A 20149-nucleotide genomic window follows, 5' to 3' on the forward strand; every position below is an offset into this window, starting at 1 on the left:
TGGAAATCTTGAGTATTGATTCATGCCTGGAAAGACTGATGTAATGGTATTTTAGAACCACAGAGGTTCGTATTCTAAGCAGCTGGGCATCCCTTCGTGAACAGCCTCTTCACAAGTTCACATACGAGCCAAGAATCTGAAACCATCTGTAACCTAGCCTCTTTCAATAAATCTTGGTTAAGAAACTATAGAAGAATCTTCTTACTCGGGAGATGGGAGAGCCAAGGACTTGGTGCCTGCACTCTACCCAAGGCTTGGGTCTTTCCTGTAGACTGCACAGTTAAACATCATTTCTAGTCTGAAAGAAAATGGAGAAAATGTGTCGCTTAATGAAACATCATCATACACAAATCACAGTGACTTTACTTTATGAAAGAAAAAAAAGGGATCCAGCGATATTCCGGATATTCTCAGGCCTGAGCCTAGAGTATCTGGGTCAAGTCATTCTGAAAGTTACTCTTGTTGTTTTATGTCAGTGTTTATTTTTGAAAAAATGAATTTTAAGCTATGTATTTGAAATGTTGTATGTTGGCCGAGTGTCCTTTAAAATCCGAAGCGTAAAGAACATGGAATGGCATGGAATAGAACGGAATGAAACAGAACAGGACAGACAGGGCAGGGCAGGCTAGGATATGGCAAAAACTTTGTGTAAAAGTAATAGATGTTATTAAATCATGAGGTTTTTATGTGCGCTAGAATAATAAGTTGTGGAGTTTGGTTAAAATATTAGTACACGTAATTCGCATTTAATAACTACTAGTTCACTGCCTATTTGAGATTGCAACAGTGCTAAACAAATGGTACCTAAGACTGGTCCTTGAAATTCCAGCCATCCCAGCACCCCTGTGATCATATTTTATTTATTTATTTTATTTTATTGGATTTATATACCGCCCTTTCCCGAAGGACTCAGGGCAGTTTACAGGGTATTTAAAACAAAAAATGATACAAAAGTTAAAACAATTAAATCAAATCCCTGAAAAAATTAAAACCCCAATTAAAATTCTCAGCCTGGGCCGGAAAGCTCAAAGAGCCAGGTCTTCAGGTCCTGGCGAAATGAACGAAGGTCGGGGGCAGTCCTAAGCTCCGCGGGCAGCTGGTTCCAGAGGGCAGGTGCACCCACAGAGAAGGCCCTCCCCCTGGGTGTTATCCGCCAGCAATCTTTTACCGGCGACACTTGTAGCATCCTGTAGCCGTGTAATTGTAATTTGTAACCTTTCCAGTTTCTGGGGGGAAAAATATCAATTCGGGAAGCTAGATTCATTTAATGACCACATGATTTGCCGAACAACCATGATAAAAATCATTGTAAAATTGGGTCAGGCCACATGATGATTCAACTTCTGACTACACCGACTTACAATGAAAATTCTGAATCCAGATATGGTCATAAGTCAAGGATTACCTATATTGCACACAAAATTATTCTCATCTACTACTATAGTTTTCCAGTGAACTTAAATGCCATGGAACTCAGATTCCAGGGTTTGGAAGGGTGGCAATATTTGTAAAAAAAAGTTATTCAAAATGCTTTATCTATTAGTAAGCATATAACTACATATATATGATAAATAACTTATTCAGCATTATATGATCAAAGCTTCTCCAATTTAAAAGGTTTTTTTCCCCCAGTAATCTTCTTTAAGCTATCAGGTTAAGCCATAGCTTAGCACATATCCCATATGTGGCATCTACCACTGTGCAAGATTATAAGATGAAACCCACACCTATAGTGTTAAATCATAGCATACTCATCAACAACAACAACATTCTTCTCTCCCTCTCTCTCTCTTTACAGTATTGTCATACTGAAACAAATCACATGCATTATATGATTTAGAGACCATGGGTAAAAATGTAACACTGTCCCTTCTTGGTTGCTATAGTAGGCCTGCATGTCTATATTATAATACAGACAAAACTTCAGAAATAAACTTTCTTCCACATCTTAACTGTTCTTGATATATGATGAGAGGCTGTCAAATGAGCTGAAGATGCTCTGTGCTTCTCAAAAGGCTTTTAACATCTAACAAGACCATCAAATTTTAAGAAATAGAGAAAAAAACTGGTTTCAAATGTAAGGAAATGCCTTACCTTTCCATGAATTATTTCTTTCACAACAGTGAAATCTCCTCAGGCAAAGGGCAGCCAACCTATTTCACATACAAAATGAGATCTTGCTTCCTTAAATTCTGCCTGAAAATAAACTACGATTGTGATTTCTTCCAGCAATTCCGCTTGAAATATTACGAGGTAAGATCATCTCTTTGGAAAAAAATTCAAAACAAACTCAACATCATGCATATTTAATCTAAACAAACTCCACAAATAAATAAATATAAATATACTGCTGGAATGTTAGTTCTCAGTTTATTTCTGTGTGTTGTGATTCAGGGTCAGCCTGTGGGTTCAGCAGTTGGGTCGGACGACTCAGAGGAGGAGGAAGAGGGGGGTGTTGAAGAGCTTGATGAGAGTCCTCAGCCAGGCCCCTCTCATCTGGTCACGACGCAGACCCAGCTGTGTGAGCCTGACAGCGTGGATGAAGATGACCCACAGCTGGCCCTGTTCAAGGATGCCCGACGCAGGAGGCAGTCAATCAGGAGTAAACAGAGGAAGGCAATGGGGCTCCTCGGAAGGAGGCAGAAAGAAGCCACACCCTGAACTGTATTTAATGGGGAATGCGTGGGAGGGCTGGTTTGCTGAAGGCAACCGCTTGTAAAGCTCCTGTTTCTTGGTTTGTGTCTTGTTCTTCTCAAACCTCGTCCGGAGAGCAGGAGATTCAAGCAACCGAGACGAGTGCTGAGTTTCCAAGAATGGTTTATTAAGCAAAAGCAAACGATCTCCAAACGGAACAAAGCCAGCGTTGGCTGCTACCCGCATCCAACGCTGTTAAATACACATTGCATGTACACACCCACGCCCCACCCGGCTGCACCCACTTCCGCCCATCCCCTACTTAACTCCCGTTTCTCCCACACACCTCCCTTTGCGACACGCCCCACCACCCGGCACCCTCCACCTCCCAGGTGAGTTTCCTCGCGAACGCTCGTCCCGTCGCCGCTAAACACCACCCCCACACCCGTCCCCGGTCCCGGCACCTTTCCTCCTGTTGCCAACACAGCTTCACCCTGACGCTTGCCCCCCCTCGCAAGGCTGGCGAGCCCCCAGTCCTCTTGTTTTGAAAACGGGCTCCGCTGCCGTGGGCCCCGCCCGCCAGCACTGCAAGGCCCGATTCCACAGCTGGTATGGGCCCGTGATCCTGCGAGGCTACCGTAGCCGGCAGGACGAAGCTGGGCCCAGGACCCTGCGAGGCCACCGTAGCTGGCGGGGCGGGGCTGGGCTGCACGACGCACGCGCGCACCGTCGGGGCTCCAGCCTGCTCGGCATGCACGTGTGGAGGCCGTTGTTGCTGCCGCAGCCGTTGTGGTGTTCTCTCGGCCCGGGCCCCACCGAGGACGTCAGGAGCAGGTGAAGCCGGCGCCGGTGAGTGTCGCGCCCGTGGCGCCGCTGGGCGTCGAGCCCGCTGGGCGCGACAGTTCTATTTGTTTTTGTAGCAATAAATTTGGCAGGGTAATTCCAGCCTCTTGCCTTCTTGTAAAAGGGGTTGTCCCTGCCTTTTCTGCAGGGCCGGTAGCAGGCTGGTACAGAACACTGTGTTGAACAAAAATCAGTTGTCTAACCATGTATTTCTGTAACTAACTCTTAGGGTAATAGGATATTATTTATATATTAGTTTAGATTGTATTTAACATTCATTATTTTTGTTATATTGATTCTGAGATATGAACACTAAATATTTTATAACAAATAGAGTAAACGTGATATCTTCTATTTTAAACAGTTTTAAAGTAAACAATAGAACTTCTAAAATAACAAGATAAACAGGTTTCAGTGCTTTGTAATTTGTACTAAATACCTAAGGGGAGAGTTATCATAAAGTTATCTTACTAAATTACCTAATATTGAAGAAATATCAAAAGTATTAGTGAATGCAATGTGGCTTACTAAAACCTTTGCTATAATTTAGCTGATTCTTCTAAAACTAAAATCCCAAGTAAGATGCTCTTGATAGAAAGCTACACATGTATATTATTCTGATTAGATAACTCTTTCTCTCTTTTACCTGATGAACATCAATATTTATTTTTGTCCTCCTCTTCAACTACTATTACTACTATATTGCTGCTATTAACACATTAAAAGTTAGATCGAAGATTGTATACTAAAAAATAATGTATCCTTATCAGTTTGTAAGTGTTCTGAGCCTTTACTTTTAGTAATTTACTGTAATGATTTGTTTCAGCACAGTAAGAGTAGCCATTTTGATTATGTTAAAATGCACCACTTCTTAAAATATATCCAAAAAAAAAATAATTTTCTGTTGAAAAGATTAAACAGCGGCTGCTTTTTTAAATAAAGAGAATTAAATGGCAGCTTATATAATTAACGCAAATGGAAAAGGAGTCCCCCCCCCATCTGCTATTTTGGAGATGGAAGCAACTAAGGGTGGGAGAAATCTCGCTCACTTTGAAGAAATGTTAAATACTTCTTTTCTGTCAACATTTGAAATAGCTATTTGACAGGGTTGTTATAGTTAATTAATTACTTTTGTTTGGTCTAAGTTGTATACTCGAAGATGAATTGTACATGATAATCAGGCAAGGCTGTGTGAGAAAAACCTTTGGTAGTCTGTGCTGTGTTGTGCTGCTCATTACAGAACTAGCTATCTGCAGGAAGTCTGACACTGAAAGGTACCACACATCCCATAATGCCCTTCCCTAACTGAGATGATTGTAGCTTCTTCCTAAAAGTGATGATTAGGAGAGAGAAAATGCAAAATGGAATGCAGTATGAATATTTCATGTAAATGCAAGCAGGCACTTACTGGACGCAGAACTTTGATTGATGCAAGAGTGCTCCTAAATGCCTTGACATTGAAGGGTTTATACAATGAAGGCTTCGAGAGAGGCAGTTAATATTAGAATATAGCTGTATTTAGCTGGAGAGCTCTTTATTACTAGCTGATATTAAACAAGACCATAGGCCTTGGATTTCAGTAAGTGGATCTAGATAAAAAGAGCAGAAATCTACAGAAGATAAGACATTTAAGAATCCTATTCCTGGACCAGTAGGCAACCTGCTTAATTCAAGCAGTTTTCAAACGGACTTATCTGACAGTAAGTCCTACTGATCTCAGATTTACTTCTGAGTAAGTATGCAGAGATTTTCCTGTCAGTTTTAGTCCCTTTCTATCATATCATTAATAAAAGGCAAAAAAACGTGAACTCAATTTGCTTTGCCCTATCAATGAAAGCCTGTAAAATATAGAGAAATGAAAATTACATTCAGTCCAATAAGAAAAATCACACACTCAGCAATGATTCATTCTGATGATATTTTTTTTTTGCTTTCCAAATTGCTATCAGGGGAGAAAAAAAACAGTTGCATGCTTTTGGTAACTGATCGTTTTAGGATTCTCCCCAGCCCCATTTCACAAATACAGCAGTCAGGAAGATGCATATTGTCTTTGCAATGTTTTGGAGATGAGGATTTAAAATGATTCTTCCAAATCCTCACAGGCTACCATACTTCATTGAGTGGAAATTGTAGTGCAGCAAACAGCAGTTAATTGGGCCATAACATATTTTATGTGCTTATACATTTCCAATACTGTATACACACACATACACACACAATTTCTTGCAGCAAATTTATTGAGGCATGGAACCAAAGTAAAGATTGTTTTCTCCCTAGATTGCTATGAGCTTTAACCAAGTGGCAGCCAGTTTGGGTTTGGGGGGAGATGTCAAGGAATGAGACTGAATTACCAGAGTAAATAGGTTGAAGTCAGGTTGAAAAATTTCAGCACATTTTGGATTAAGTTTCCCCCCCCATTTTGGGTAGACATTGAAGCATGTCTTTTGCCTTCTTCAGCTCCCAGAATGCCACAAATGCAAAAACAGGAGTCTAATAGTTCAGTCCTTCACAGGTGAACCTGATGAAGATCCATTTTTTAAAATATTTAAAGATTTTTTTTTAATTTTCTGCAAGATGATATGTCTCTCATGAACCTCAGCCAGCATTCCTGATATGAGCAAGAGTACTATTTAGGAATGGGGAAAAGCAAACTTGATAGAATTACTCAGTGAGGAGGTTTTAAGCTCCTCTTGACACAAAAGCAGTGGGGCACAACATCCTCACTTCACATACACACTGACAGGGTCTGAAAAAACTGGATCAAAATGGGGGCTGCTTATGGGATCATTTAATAGAAATGTTGGCCCAGTGTATCACAGCTGTGAAAATGGCAGCTTTCCTGCTGGGTGTCAGAGGAAAGAGGTTGAAAACAAAATGTCAAAGCTAAGGCAAGAAGATATAGGGCAAATTTGAAAAGTTGCCTCGTTCTCCTTGCCACCTTGCTCTCTACTATTTTTGTTTATAGTAAGGTAAAGGTAAAGGTTCCCCCGCACATGCATGCTAGTCGTTTCCAACTCTAGGGGCCAGTGCTCATCTCCGTTTCAAAGCCGAAGAGCCAGCGCTTGTCCGAGGACGTCTCCATGGTCATGTGGCCGGCATGACTAGACGCCAAAGGCGCATGGAGCACTGTTACCTTCCCACCGTAGTGGTCCCTATTTTTCTACTTGCATTTTTACGTGCTTTCAAACTGCTAGGTTGGCAGAAGCTGGGATGAGTAACAGGCGCTCACTCTGTTACGCGGCACTCGGGATTCGACCCGCCAAACTGCCGACCTTCTGATCGACAGGCTCAGCATCCTAACCCACTGAGCCACTGCGTCCCTTGTTTATAGTAGTATTGTCTTATTTGATGGGCAGATAAAAGCATTCCAATCAAAGCACTGGCCCAAAAATGCACCATTAAAAAAAATCTAAACATGCCCCTCTTAGGGTTCTAAATGTAGTTTTATAATAAAAAAGGGTCATGCTTGAGGCTGGGACCTCTGCTTAAGTCATACTAATTTCCCAAGACTACCAAGGATATATCTCTGGAACAATGGGATCCACAGGAGGCCTAAAGATTGGAAATCTAAGGTTGCCAGTACAATAGCATAAAGATGTAGCAAGTTATGCATTGAATGGAATTGGAAAAAAAAGAGAGAAACTTTGTTCCCATTCTTATAAAACCTGTGTTCAAGCTGAACATTAGAAGGTTCAGGACAGATAAAGGAAGTATTTATTCACATAATGCCTAGTTAGATTTAAAATTTGTCAATGCAAGAAATAGAATAAAGTTGGGAATAATGATTAATTATTATGGCTATGCAATAAATCCAGGTTAGAAGCAGTGGGTTTTTGAATATCCATGCCTAGGGAAAATACAGCATTTTATATATACTGTTTGTAACTTTTACAGTATCTTTTGAGTACTACAGTATCTTTTGAGTACTACTCTAAAGAAAGACTACATTATTTGAGACTTTTTGCTGTAAAAAGAAAGCGAATAAAGTTGGATACTATAGAAGGAAATTAAATGATGCATGGTATGGGAAATGTGGATAGATGTTCTTTCTTCTCAGCCAGGATTAGAACCCAGGCTCATCAAACAAAGGTAAATGTAGAAGATTCAGGAACAATAAAAGTAAATACTGCTTTAATCAATACATAGGGAAACTGACCTTTTAAAAGCAATAAAATTATCCATGGAACATTGGACAGTTAGTCTTGATGGCTTTAAACCCATGGTGCCCAACCTTTTGGGCATCACGGGCCAGTTCTGTGGAGGGAGGTTTTTCCGTGGACTGGAGGGGGCATGGTTTCGCATGCTGCCTGCATTCTGCAGATGGAGCTTTTCCTGTTTGCAAAGCCCAGTCTCTGGCATGCCGCTATCCGGTGCCAGTCCATGGACCAGGAGTTGGGGACCCCTGCTTTATACTATCTCCTGAATCAAAGATCAGATACTTTAATACCAGCCAACGGGGCAACAATGGAAGAGGATGGTTTCTTGTACATGCTGCATATGAGTTTCAAGAACAATCTGGCCATTCACAGTCTAGTAGAGTAGATGGGTTTTTGGCCTTACATAGCAGAGTTCCCCGTCATGGCCATGCAGGGCCACCCAAGATGGAAAGGTCATAGCAGAGAGTTCTGACAAAAAGTGATCCACTGGAGAAGGAAATGGCAACCCACTCCAGTATCTTTGCCATGGAAACCCTATGGACAGAACCAAAAGGCAAAATGATATGTCGCTGGAAGATGAGCCCTTAAGGTTGGAAGGCGTCCAATATGCTACTGGGGAAGAGCAGAGGGCTAGTACTAGTAGTGCCAGAAAGAATGAAGGAACTGGGTCAAAGCCAAAAGGACACTCAGCTGTGGAGGTGTCTGATGGTGAAAGGAAAGTCTGATGCTGTAAAGATTTTTTCTCCATAGGAACCTGGAATGTAAGATCCATGAATCAAGGCAAGCTGGACATGGTTAAATAAGAGATGACAAGACTGAACATCGACATCTTAGGTATCAGCAAACTAAAATGGACAGGAATGGGAGAATTTAATTCAGATGACCATCAGGTATACTACTGCGGGCAAGAATCCCTCAGAAGAAATGGAGTAGCCTTCATAGTCAATAAAAGAGTAGGAAAAGCAATACTGGGATACAATCCCCAAAATGACAGAATGATCTCAGTTCGAATCCAAGGCAAACCATTCAATATCACAGTAGTCCAAGTCTATGCCCAAACCACCAGTGCTGAAGAGGATGAAATTAACCGGTTCTATGAAGCCCTACAGCACCTTATAGAACTAACACCAAAAAATGATGTCCTTATCATAATGGGGGATTGGAATGCTAAAGTAGGAAGCCAAAAGATAACCGGAATAACAGGCAAGTTTGGCCTTGGAGTACAAAATGAAGCAGGGCACAGGCTGATAGAATTTTGTCAAGAGAATACAATGGTCATAACAAACACTCTTTTCCAACAACCCAAGAGACGGCTCTACACATGGACATCACCAGACGGTCAACACAGAAATCAGATTGACTATATGCTCTGCAGCCAAAGATGGAGAAGCTCTATACAGTCAGTAAAAACAAGATCAGGAGCTGACTGTGGCTCAGACCATAAGCTTCTCATTGCAAAGTTTAGGCTTAAACTGAAGAAAGTAGGAAAAAGCACTAGGCCACTCAGGTATGAATTAAATCATATCCCTGTTGAATATACAGTAGAGGTAACAAACAGATTTAAGGAATTAGATCTGATAGACAGAATGCCTGAAGAACTATGGACAGAGGTTCGCAACATTGTACAACAGGTAGCAACCAAAACCATCCCAAAGAAAAAGAAATGCAAGAAAGCAAAATGGCTGTCTGAGGAAGCTTTGCAAATAGCTGAGGAAAGAAGGGAAGTGAAAGGCAAGGGAGAAAAAGAAAGATACACCCAATTGAATGCAGAATTCCAGAGAATAGCTAGAAGAGATAAGAATGCCTTCTTAAATAAACAGTGCAAAGAAATAGAAGAAAACAATAGAATAGGGAGGACCAGAGATCTTTTCAAGAAAATTGGAGAGATGAAGGGAATGTTTCATGCAAAAATGAGCATCATAAAGGATCAAAATGGCAGGGACCTAACAGAGGCTGAAGAGATTAAGAAGAGGTGGCAAAATTACACAGAAGAACTATACAAGAATGAGCTTAACGTCCCTGATAATCACAATGAGGTGGTCACTGACCTCGAGCCAGACATCCTAGAATGTGAAGTGAAGTGGGCCTTAGAAAAGCTGAGCAACAACAAAGCTAGTGGAGGTGACAGTATTCCAGCTAAGCTATTCAAAATATTAAAAGACGATGCAGTAAAAGTGTTACACTCAATTTGCCAGCAAATTTGGAAAACTCAACAGTGGCCACAGGATTGGAAAAGATCAGTTTACATTCCAATTCCAAAGAAAGGAAGTGCGAAAGAATGTTCAAACTATCGCACCATTGCACTCATTTCTCATGCTAGTAAAGTTATGCTTAAAATCCTACAAGGTAGACTCCAGCAGTATGTGGATCGAGAACTACCAGAAGTACAGGCATGATTTCGAAGAGGCAGAGGAACTAGAGATCAAATTGCCAACATGCGCTTGATCATGGAGAAAGCTAGAGTTCCAGAAAAACATCTACTTCTGTTTCATTGACTATGCTAAAGCCTTTGATTGTGTGGATCATAACAAACTGGCAAGTTCTTAAAGAGATAGGCGTACCAGACCATCTTATTTGTCTCTTGAGAAACCTATATGTGGGCCAAGAAGCAACAGTGAGAACTGGACATGGAACCACTGATTGGTTCAAAATTGGGAAAGGAGTCCGGCAAGGCTGTATACTGTCACCCTGCCTATTTAACTTATATGCAGAGCACATCAAGAGAAAGGCAGGGCTAGATGAATCAAAAGTTGGAATTAAGATTGCCAGAAGAAATATCAACAACCTAAGATATGCAGATGATACCACTCTAATGGCAGAAAGTGAAGAATAACTAAAGAGCCTCTTGTTGCGGGTGAAGAAGGAGACTGCAAAAGTTGGCTTGAAATTTAACAATAAGAAAACCAAGATCATGGGATCCAGCCCTCTCAATTCCTGGCAAATAAATGGGGAAGAAATGGAGGTAGTGACAGATTTTATTTTCCTGGGCTCCAAGATCACTGCAGATGGGGACTGTAGCCAAGAAATTAAAAGACGCTTGCTCCTGGGGAGGAAAGCCATGGCAAATCTAGACAGCACACTAAAAAGCAGAGACATCACCCTGTCAACAAATGTGCGTATAGTCAAGGCTATGGTCTTCCCAGTTGCAATGTACGGCAGTGAAAGTTGGACCATAAAAAAGGCTGAGCGCCAAAGAATTGAGGCCTTTGAACTGTGGTGCTGGAGAAGACTCCTGCGAGTTCCTTGGACTGCAAGGCAATCAAACCGGTCAGTCCTAGAGGAGATCAACCCTGACTGCTCTTTAGAAGGCCAGATCCTGAAGTTGAAACTCAAATACTCTGGCCATCTAATGAGAAGGAAGGACTCACTGGAGAAGAGCCTAATGCTGGGAAAGATTGAGGGCAATAGAAGAAGGGGACGACAGAGAATGAGGTGGCTGGATGGAGTCACTGAAGCAGTAGGCGTGAACTTAAATGGACTCCAGAAGATGGTAGATGACAGGAAGGCCTGGAGGAACGTAGTCCATAGGGTCTCGATGGGTCGGACATGACTTCGCAGCTAACAACAACAAGCAGAGTTCATGTCTTAATTGGTGGTAGAGGAATAATATATCAAGGATAGATGTATTTGCATCGACCATCTGAAATTCTGTTCTAGTCCTTCAGTTTCACAATGCATGGCATGAAATTCATAGAAGTATGAATCTAGGACTAGTTTGGACTGTGTAAAAAGAAAGACATAGTGGAAATTTTTTCATGGTTATTTAGCAATACACCCAGAACAGAGAGAATGTATTCTTAGAGAATATCAGAAAATATATTAAGAAATGTTACTAATGATTGGGAGTATTGGCAGTTTAAGTTTATTTATATATTGCTTTTCTAAATGATTCTATGGCCTATAAAATTTGCCAGAAACAGTTGAATAATGTTTTATTACCAAAAGCAAACTTGAGGTGTTTTTGAAGGGTTAGCAAAATTTTGAACTTCTTTGGACATGGAAACTTATACATATCCTGATGTGTTTATAAAAGCTGTAGAAACCATTCACGTTGATTTGTAGAGATGGATGAAGAATGTACAGTGAACTGGTGCACTAGGAGAGAACAAAAGGAAACCTCTACAATCTTCTTATTCTTTCTACTTTTTGGGGACATCATTGATTGGAGTTGGGTAAACTTCAAATAAAGAAATATTAATCCACTGTCAGCAATATCCTTCAGAGGCAAGGGAAAGGAGAATGGGAATGGAAAAATTTGTGCTGCTCTTCAGTGTGAAATGAATTTCTGAATATTGGATGCTTTTGCTATTAAAATTAAATACATACATGGACAGCCATTTGTCTGAAATGGTATAGGGTTTCCTGCCTTAGCAGGGGGTTAGACTAGATGACCTCCAAGGTCCCTTCCAACTTCTTCTTCTTCTTCTTCTTCTTCTTCTTATTATTATTATTATTATTATTATTATTATTATTATTATTATTATTATTATTATTATTTTAATTTAAGATTTTGTGGATTATCATTTGGCTTTCTTTAATATCCAGAACCATGATCTAAAAAAGTAGAGCCACAGACATGACTTTCTGGCTGTTATACCAACAGAATTGGAATGATAAGCATCTAGCTCTTAAAAATATATCTTTTTCCAGTCCTCCCATGGTCCTGTTCAGAACATCCAGTTGTGTATATTGTATACCGTTAGAACAGAATAATTTTTCTTTGACATAATGTGCAAATAATTCAGAAAAGCATTATTCCTGCACTAATTATCAGGAATGAAATCACTGTACTTTTAAAGTAATTTATAAATATGCCATTTCAATGTAGAGGTCCAGCATCAAACATGCAGATGTACCAAAGTGCAGTACTTCCACAGTATGTTTTTAGTGGAATAATCAACTTTACCAAATTATTTCCTTGGCTTTAAAATATTAAAATATCCAAAATACTTCTAGACTTCAAAGTGAACTTGGTTCTCTCCATGGCCAAAATAGTAGACAAATAAGCTGATTAAATTTTTTATTAGTTTCTCAGAGTATAAAATACAAAAAAATTGAAAATAATGGAAAACTAGGAAGGGAAAAGGAGAAAGTATGAGGTAGAAGAAAAATCTTTCCAAATTTCCATTTGGAAATTGCTTCTGGATTTTGTGCTTGTGATGTAAAAAAAATGAAAATTTGATTTTGCTGATTAGATGGGTTTGTTGTTATAGAAATGGCTAGTATTTATTATCGCAGAAAAGTAAAAAGTTGAGGCTGTAATGTTATTATCTTCTACTGTGCTAAAAAGAGTTGGAGGTCAATGCCTTTTATTCTTTTTTTTCCTTTCTCCCCTATAGTAAACAAATTAGCTGAGTCATTTCTACCCATCATTTATACCAAGTTTGTATAACCTCTGCTTTGGGGTGAGAAATTCCAGTCTGTGAACATTGCGCAACCAAGATATAGCTAGTATGACATCATGATTGTTAAACTAGAACCCCATATGCTCGATGGAAATTTTCTGTGTGATATTTTTTCTGCGTTCAATCACCTCACATTTTGGTTCTTGTGAGGAAAAGAAAATAGAACAGGTGATGTTAGATATGCCACCTTAAGTTTCTGAAGGAAAAATGGGATGAATGAAATACAAGCAAACCAGTTTGCAGATCATTTAAGGAAGCACTTACTTTCTATTTAGAATTCTATAGAATATCAACAATTCTATGCCAGGTGTAAAATGGCATTGCTTTAGACCAATCTACAGTGATATTTTTATTTACAAAAGCATAATACCAACAATAAAAATAATCACCCAATGAGACACTATTTTAATATGATTGTGGGGCTTGCATGCTCTGAAGAAGATGAGACCTATGTCAGAGGTTCAACCATACTAGACAGGTTTGATCAGAAAAAAACAGACAAAGAATGTTGTTCTATAAACAATATGGTGAGAAGTAACTTACAGAACGATATAGCTGATCGGTCATCACCCAGATCCACAAGGACCATGCTAGGTATTGGAGCTCCAGGACATCTGGTGACAAGTGAGCAACAGCAGGGATCCTTGTCCCCCAGTCCGTGGATCAGTACTGGGCCATGGCATGCCAGCAACTGGTCTGCACAAACAAGCAAAGCCTCATCCATGAGATGCAGGTAGCACACAAAACCATACATCCTCCGGTCAGCAGAAAAACTTCTCTCCATGGAATCAGTCCCTGGTGCCCAAAAGGCTGGGGACCTCTGGGCTACAGGACTCAAGACTATTGGTTGAGCATTCAGAACCAGCAGTTGCAGGACTACTGAAAGAAAAGTTGCTTACCCACAAATATACAAAAACTGAAAAGGAAGAAATAATGTTTTGCTATTGCAAATGAAGTCCAATGAAAAGACTATATTTGAAAAGAAAGCACCAGTTTTGGAAAGATCAATGTCCAGAATCAGAAATAACAGAAAGGAGGCTAGTAGATCAACACTGATTTATAATATGAAATAAAGTATTCACAGAAGTAGAATTGAAGTAAATTATTATTATTATTATTATTATTATTATTATTATTATTATTATTATTATTATTATTATTATTATTATTATTATTATTATTATTTAGATTTATATACCACCCTTTCCCGAAGGACTCAGGGCGGTTTACAGGATATTTAAAAGAAAATCAATACAAAAGTTAAAAACAAATTTAAAAAGATTAAATGACACCCTGAGAAAAATAAAAACCCAGTTAAAATTAAAAATTAAAAAATTCTCAGCCTGGGCCAGAGAGCTCTTCATCCCGGTGGAATGAACGGAGGTCGGGGGCAGTCCTAAGCTCTGCGGGCAGCTGGTTCCAAAGGGCAGGCGTGCCCACTGAGAAGGCCCTACCCCTGGGTGTTACCCACCGGCAATCTTTAACCGGCGGCACCCTGAGAAGACCCTCCCTGTGGGAGCGCACTGGACGAAGGGAGCTTGATGCTGGCAGCAGGTGTTCCCTCAAATATCCCTGTTGTGATTCAGGGTCAGCCTGTGGGTTCGGCAGTTGGGTCAGACGACTCAGAGGAGGAGGAGGGGGTGTTGAAGAGCTTGCTGATGATGGCTTTGAGGCTCCACAGAGCCCTCAGCCAGGCCCCTCCCACCTGGTGAAGACCCAGCTGTGTGAGCCTGACAGTGTGGATGAAGATGACCCACAGCTGGCCCTGTTCAAGGACTCCCGACGCAGGAGGCAGTCAATCAGGAGTAAACAGAGGAAGGCAATGGGGCACCTCAGAAGGAGGCAGAGAGAGGCCACGCCCTGAGCTGTATTTAAGGGGAATGTGTTGGAGGGCTGGTTTGCTGAAGGCAACCGCTTGGACAGTTCCTGTTTCATAGCTTCTGTTTCATGGTTGGTGTATGTTTTATGTTAATAAATTTGGCAGGCTTTATTCCAGCCTCTTGCCATTTGTAAAGGGGTTGTCCCTGCCTTTTCTGCAGGGCTGGTAGCAGGCTGGTACAGAACAATCCTGGACCCTCGCCATTTAGGGCTTTATAGGTCATCACCAGCACCTTGAATGTGCTCTGGTACTTTAGAATGCAAACAGACAAGTATCTTCCACAAGGCAGCCCAGATCCAACAATTGTTGATAAGAAAGACAAAATAGTCTAGATAGATAGCAAGTATTATAATACCTGGAGGCAGTAGAAAAAAGAGGGGGAAAATGGAGAGAAAAAACCCACAAAATATAAGGATTTGCGAATGGAAGTAGAATGACTGTAGCAGGCATGTCAGTGTGCCGGCTTGCAGGCTGGATATGTCACACCGAAACCGTGCCCATCCCATTGCTGGCAATAGGGAAAAAGTCACGATACATCACCTGACATCACGTGATGTCATGAGTTTGACATGCCTGGACTATAGCAAAAAAAAAATATGTAAAGGTAGCACCAGTAATAATAGAAACCTTAGTATCTGGACCACCACTTGCACACCATTGGTATTGGCAAAATTACCCTTAGTGAATCTCAAAAAGCACCTTTACTTATGTGACAATCAGTGCTTTTTTTGTAAAAGAAAAAGATGCCAGAACTCACACATGTCACACAACCCGCCTTGCCTACCCTATAAGGTTCCATCCAAAAAAGGTGCCGGAACTCCGTTCTGAGCAATCTATGACCAAAAAAAGCCTTGGTGACAATACTATCTGCCTTGGAAAAGACTCAATAGGTGGAGGAAAAAACCCCTAACCCAGTCTAAAAATTGCTGACTGTATGACCAACCATAATATAGATGCTAAGATTTCATACAAAGCAGTGCATTCCTGTGGAACAGCCCTCTGGTAAGAAAAGTTTGAAAACACAGCACATTGACTTACTCATGAAGTCTAGCAGCAACTATGCTTAAAGAACAACCCAGGCAGGACTCACCAGGTTGCATAGACTTACATGGAAAGCCTTGCTAGGAGCTCAAATTACCCACTTCCAGGAAAAATTTGAAGTTGCATGCACTAGTTAGTAATGAATGGAGATTTCGCAGGGAGAACAGAAAATCCATTTGAAACAAGCCTAAGAAGGAAGGAAAGGGGATCATGGAGAGGAGAGAACATGACGTATAATAAGGTAAAGGTAAAGGTTCCCCCGCACATGCGTGCTAGTCGTTTCCAACTCTAGGGGCCGGTGCTCATCTCCGTTTCAAAGCCAAAGAGCCAGCGTTTGTCCAAGGACGTCTCCGTGGTCATGTGGCACGGAACACTGTTACCTTCCCACCGTAGTGGTCACTATTTTTCTACTTGCATTTTTACATGCTTTCGAACTGCTAGGTTGGCAGAAGCTGGGACGAGTAACAGGCGCTCACTCTGCTACGCGGCACTCGGGATTCGACCCGCCAAACTGCCGACCATCTGATCGACAAGCTCAGCGTCCTAACCCACTGAGCCACCGCGTCCCTCTGACATATAATACCACTTTCCTAACTGTGTTTAATGTGGTAAGGTTATTATTCTTTTATTGGTGTGGAATTAACTTAGAATTTAAGACTTATAATCTATTAACTAGTACCGGTATGTGGTATCAAGGCTTACTAGTAGCTATACTATGCATTATTTCATTATTTTACTTTCTTGGAATGGTTGTGATTTTTATTGTCAGGTTTTCATTTAATAAAAAATAAAAGTGACTTCTGCTCTCTTATGAATTTAGATACATGATTTTTCTTGTAAGGTTCTTAGCTATCACATATTTCTAAGAAATAAATTCACCCAGAAGTGAACTTCACACAAAAACATCTGTACTTGAAGCAACTGTCAGCTGTGTGGCTCTACCACAGCATACCTATTCCTTAATAATGACACACACACAGCCCAAAAAAGGTGGCGATTTAGAAGAAGAGGTTTGCCAGTACTTTTTAATTGGACATTTTTAAAAATCATACAATGCACTAGGCTTAAACAGAGTTTGGTATGTTAAAACATGTTTATATGAAAAGAGAATCTTTCAAAAACTGGGCTTAGTTTTATCATTTTGATGAATTTTTCTAATGTGTTTGCTCAGGAAACATCAGCCAAACTGGCAAATCCATTCCTTATTATTGTCTTCATATTTATATATGAAAAAGTCCCAATCCTTCTGAATCACCATTCAAAGCTTCTAATAATATTGCTTCCTCTGTGACTGGGCCTTAACATGTGGTAAATAATCTGCAAGCTTTAACAATTGCTGCTGTGCAGAAATATTTTTGGAGGCTTCTACATATGTTTGATGAAACCTAACATGTCCTTACACAGTCCATCACAAAGGTCCCTTTTGCATGTGATATGTAGCAAGGTGGTGGAACTGCAGCTGATGCGTATTTAGGCAAGCACCATCACATTTTAATGGCACAGTTAGATATTTATGAAAAGAGGTGCATTCAATTTTATCTCAGTAGTATAGATCAATTTTCAGGACAGAGTTCCTAACAGTGTATTCACAGGCTAGGTACAAAACCAATTTTGTCTGCTTCACTGGTGTGTGAACTGTATAAGAAAAGACATCTTTTTACTCTCTGATAGCTTATCTTCCTTGGTGACCATTTATGCATGCTTTTGTAAATATACATATTTTACAGGCGAAAAAAGCTCTTTAAACTATCCTTTGAGATGACCTTGAAAGAAGAACATTTGAATCTTCCAGGAAATTAGCAGCAAAGTGTGTTTGGGTAATGATCGGTGGGGTGAGAAATGCCACTCAAAGCAGTAGAAATCATTGGTGCAGCCGGCTATTTAATAATATGGGTCTCTCATAAAGGCAGGTTTTGACGAGGAAGTATAAAAGGGGTGGAGGCGGGGCGGTAGAATTAGCATTCAACTGTAGAAAATTTCCTGCAAAACTGAGAAAGCTCTAAAATGTTTCTCCCCACAGATCAAGGTTGTTTCTGGAAGAAAAAAAAATGAAAATAATCCAGAAAAATGCAGATGATTTCAGCTTCTACACATCATAATTCATATCTCTATGTGAAAATGAAAAAGTTTTTCTAAGTGATAACCTCTGGTCATCTTATAAAAATAAATATATATCTTATTCTTTAAAGTTCCCAAACCTTGTTTCTTTCTATTTTTTCCCCAACATTTTCCAACCTAATTTAAGTTACTGCTCAGTCACCACCATAGCTTTCTATTTTTTATGTTATCATTCATTCATTCATTCATTCATTCATTCATTCATTCATTCATTCATTTATTCATTCATTCATTTATTCATTCTCATTGCATAGCCATCTCAAAGCACTCTAATAATAATTTCATATACTTCCATAACTAGATGTAAGTCTGTAGAGCTGTCCCATCTCTTAATAGGACCCTTACTGTGACCTCCATTCTGCTTTTACTCAATAAAGATCTGGAGATACAAAAGCGGCTTGTTAAAAGCAGAACAGAAGCAAAAACAAACCTTGCCTATTCAGTGTATTATAGATATGTATTCACAGTATGATTTCATAGATTAGAACCAGGAGCAAACAATAAATTTACTGGGGGAGTTAAGTCACCATGACCTGTAAAACATAAAAATAATGCAGACTGTAAATATGGGTACCTTGGACCAGGTGTACTTTGAAACAAATACAATTGTTTCCCAAACTGAAATGAATGTGCCAAAATATTTATCCTCAGAAATGACAATACTACGTAAATGATAGTTCTGAGATATATCTCTATCCAACCAAGATGTTGATTCCGTTAATAACAACTCATTTATTAACACAATTTCAGTACTGACCTAATCTCATCATTTATACAGATTACCGGTAAGTTATTCTCTCTACTTGCTCCAAATGAAGAAAGAGAAAACTCAATTCCATAACAAAGTACACTATATAATATTACAGAGAATTGGGTGTTGTTGTTGTTTTTAAAAGATACTCAATGGCTAATTCATGTCATTTTTTTCTCTTTTAATGTTTGGTTTCTCTGAACTTCCAATTAAATATTCCTCTCTTCCTTTCTCATTTCAGCTTTCTCTTCTAATGACATTTTATTTATTTGTTTGTATGTTTGTTTCCATAAGAAAGGCTGAGCGCCAAAGAATTGAGGCCTTTGAACTGTGGTGCTGGAAAAGACTCCTGCGAGTCCCTTGGATTGCAAGGCGTTCAAACAGGTCAGTCCTAGAGGAGATCAACCTTGACTTTTCCTTAGAAGGCCAGAACTGAAGTTGAAACTCAAATACTTTGAGAAGGAAGATTCACTGGAGAAGAGTCTAATTCTGGGAAAGATTGAGGGCAATAGAAGAAGAGGACAACAGAGAATGAGGTGGCTGGATGGAGTCACTGAAGCAGTAGGCATGAGCTTAAATGGATTCCAGAAGATGGTAGAGGAGAGGAAGGCCTGCAGGAATGTTGTCCACGGGAAGGGTTGGACATGACTTCTCAACTAACAACGATGTTTGTTTATTCAATTTCTATAGCTGCCCATCTCAGTCAATGACTCTGAGCAGCTTACAATTCAAAACATATTACAATCAAAATATTAAAAACAATAAAAATATGATAAAGAGTTAGGCCACATCAGAAATTAGCTTTTCCTTTCAAGACATCACTGGTAATCTTTAACAGAAATTAAGAAATTTCTGTTTTTGAATCAATGCCTTAGTTGAAAGACAGTGATCTTCTACAATTACATTTTTCCTGCATTTTGCAATTCACTTCTCTAACTTTTTAAAAAATCTGCATGAGAGTGTAGCTATTAGGACAAATGTTAAGTTCAGAAAAGAATTATTTTAGAAGAAATAGTTTTTTTGGGGGGGAAAGGGCAGCATTGCAAGTTAAAATATATGTTATGGGAATTAGAAACAAAAATACTTTTTAGAACTAAAATGAAAATGGGATCAACCAATTTAAGAGGAGGGGAGGAATCAAAAAAGTAAGACAATGGAAATTGACTGAGTCAGCTTTCCTTATTCTCTATGAATGACCCTGAATTTCTTTTCTAAGCTGTGAGCTGGGTCGGGGATGGCGGTGGGGATTCCATTACCCTACAACTCTTCTTTCTTTCTAATGCTTAAACTGCTGGTGGGGAGGGCATTTATATTTCCTGCC

The sequence above is a fragment of the Vipera ursinii genome, assembly GCF_947247035.1.
Source record: "Vipera ursinii genome assembly, chromosome: 1".
Taxonomy (NCBI): Eukaryota; Metazoa; Chordata; class Lepidosauria; order Squamata; family Viperidae; genus Vipera; species Vipera ursinii.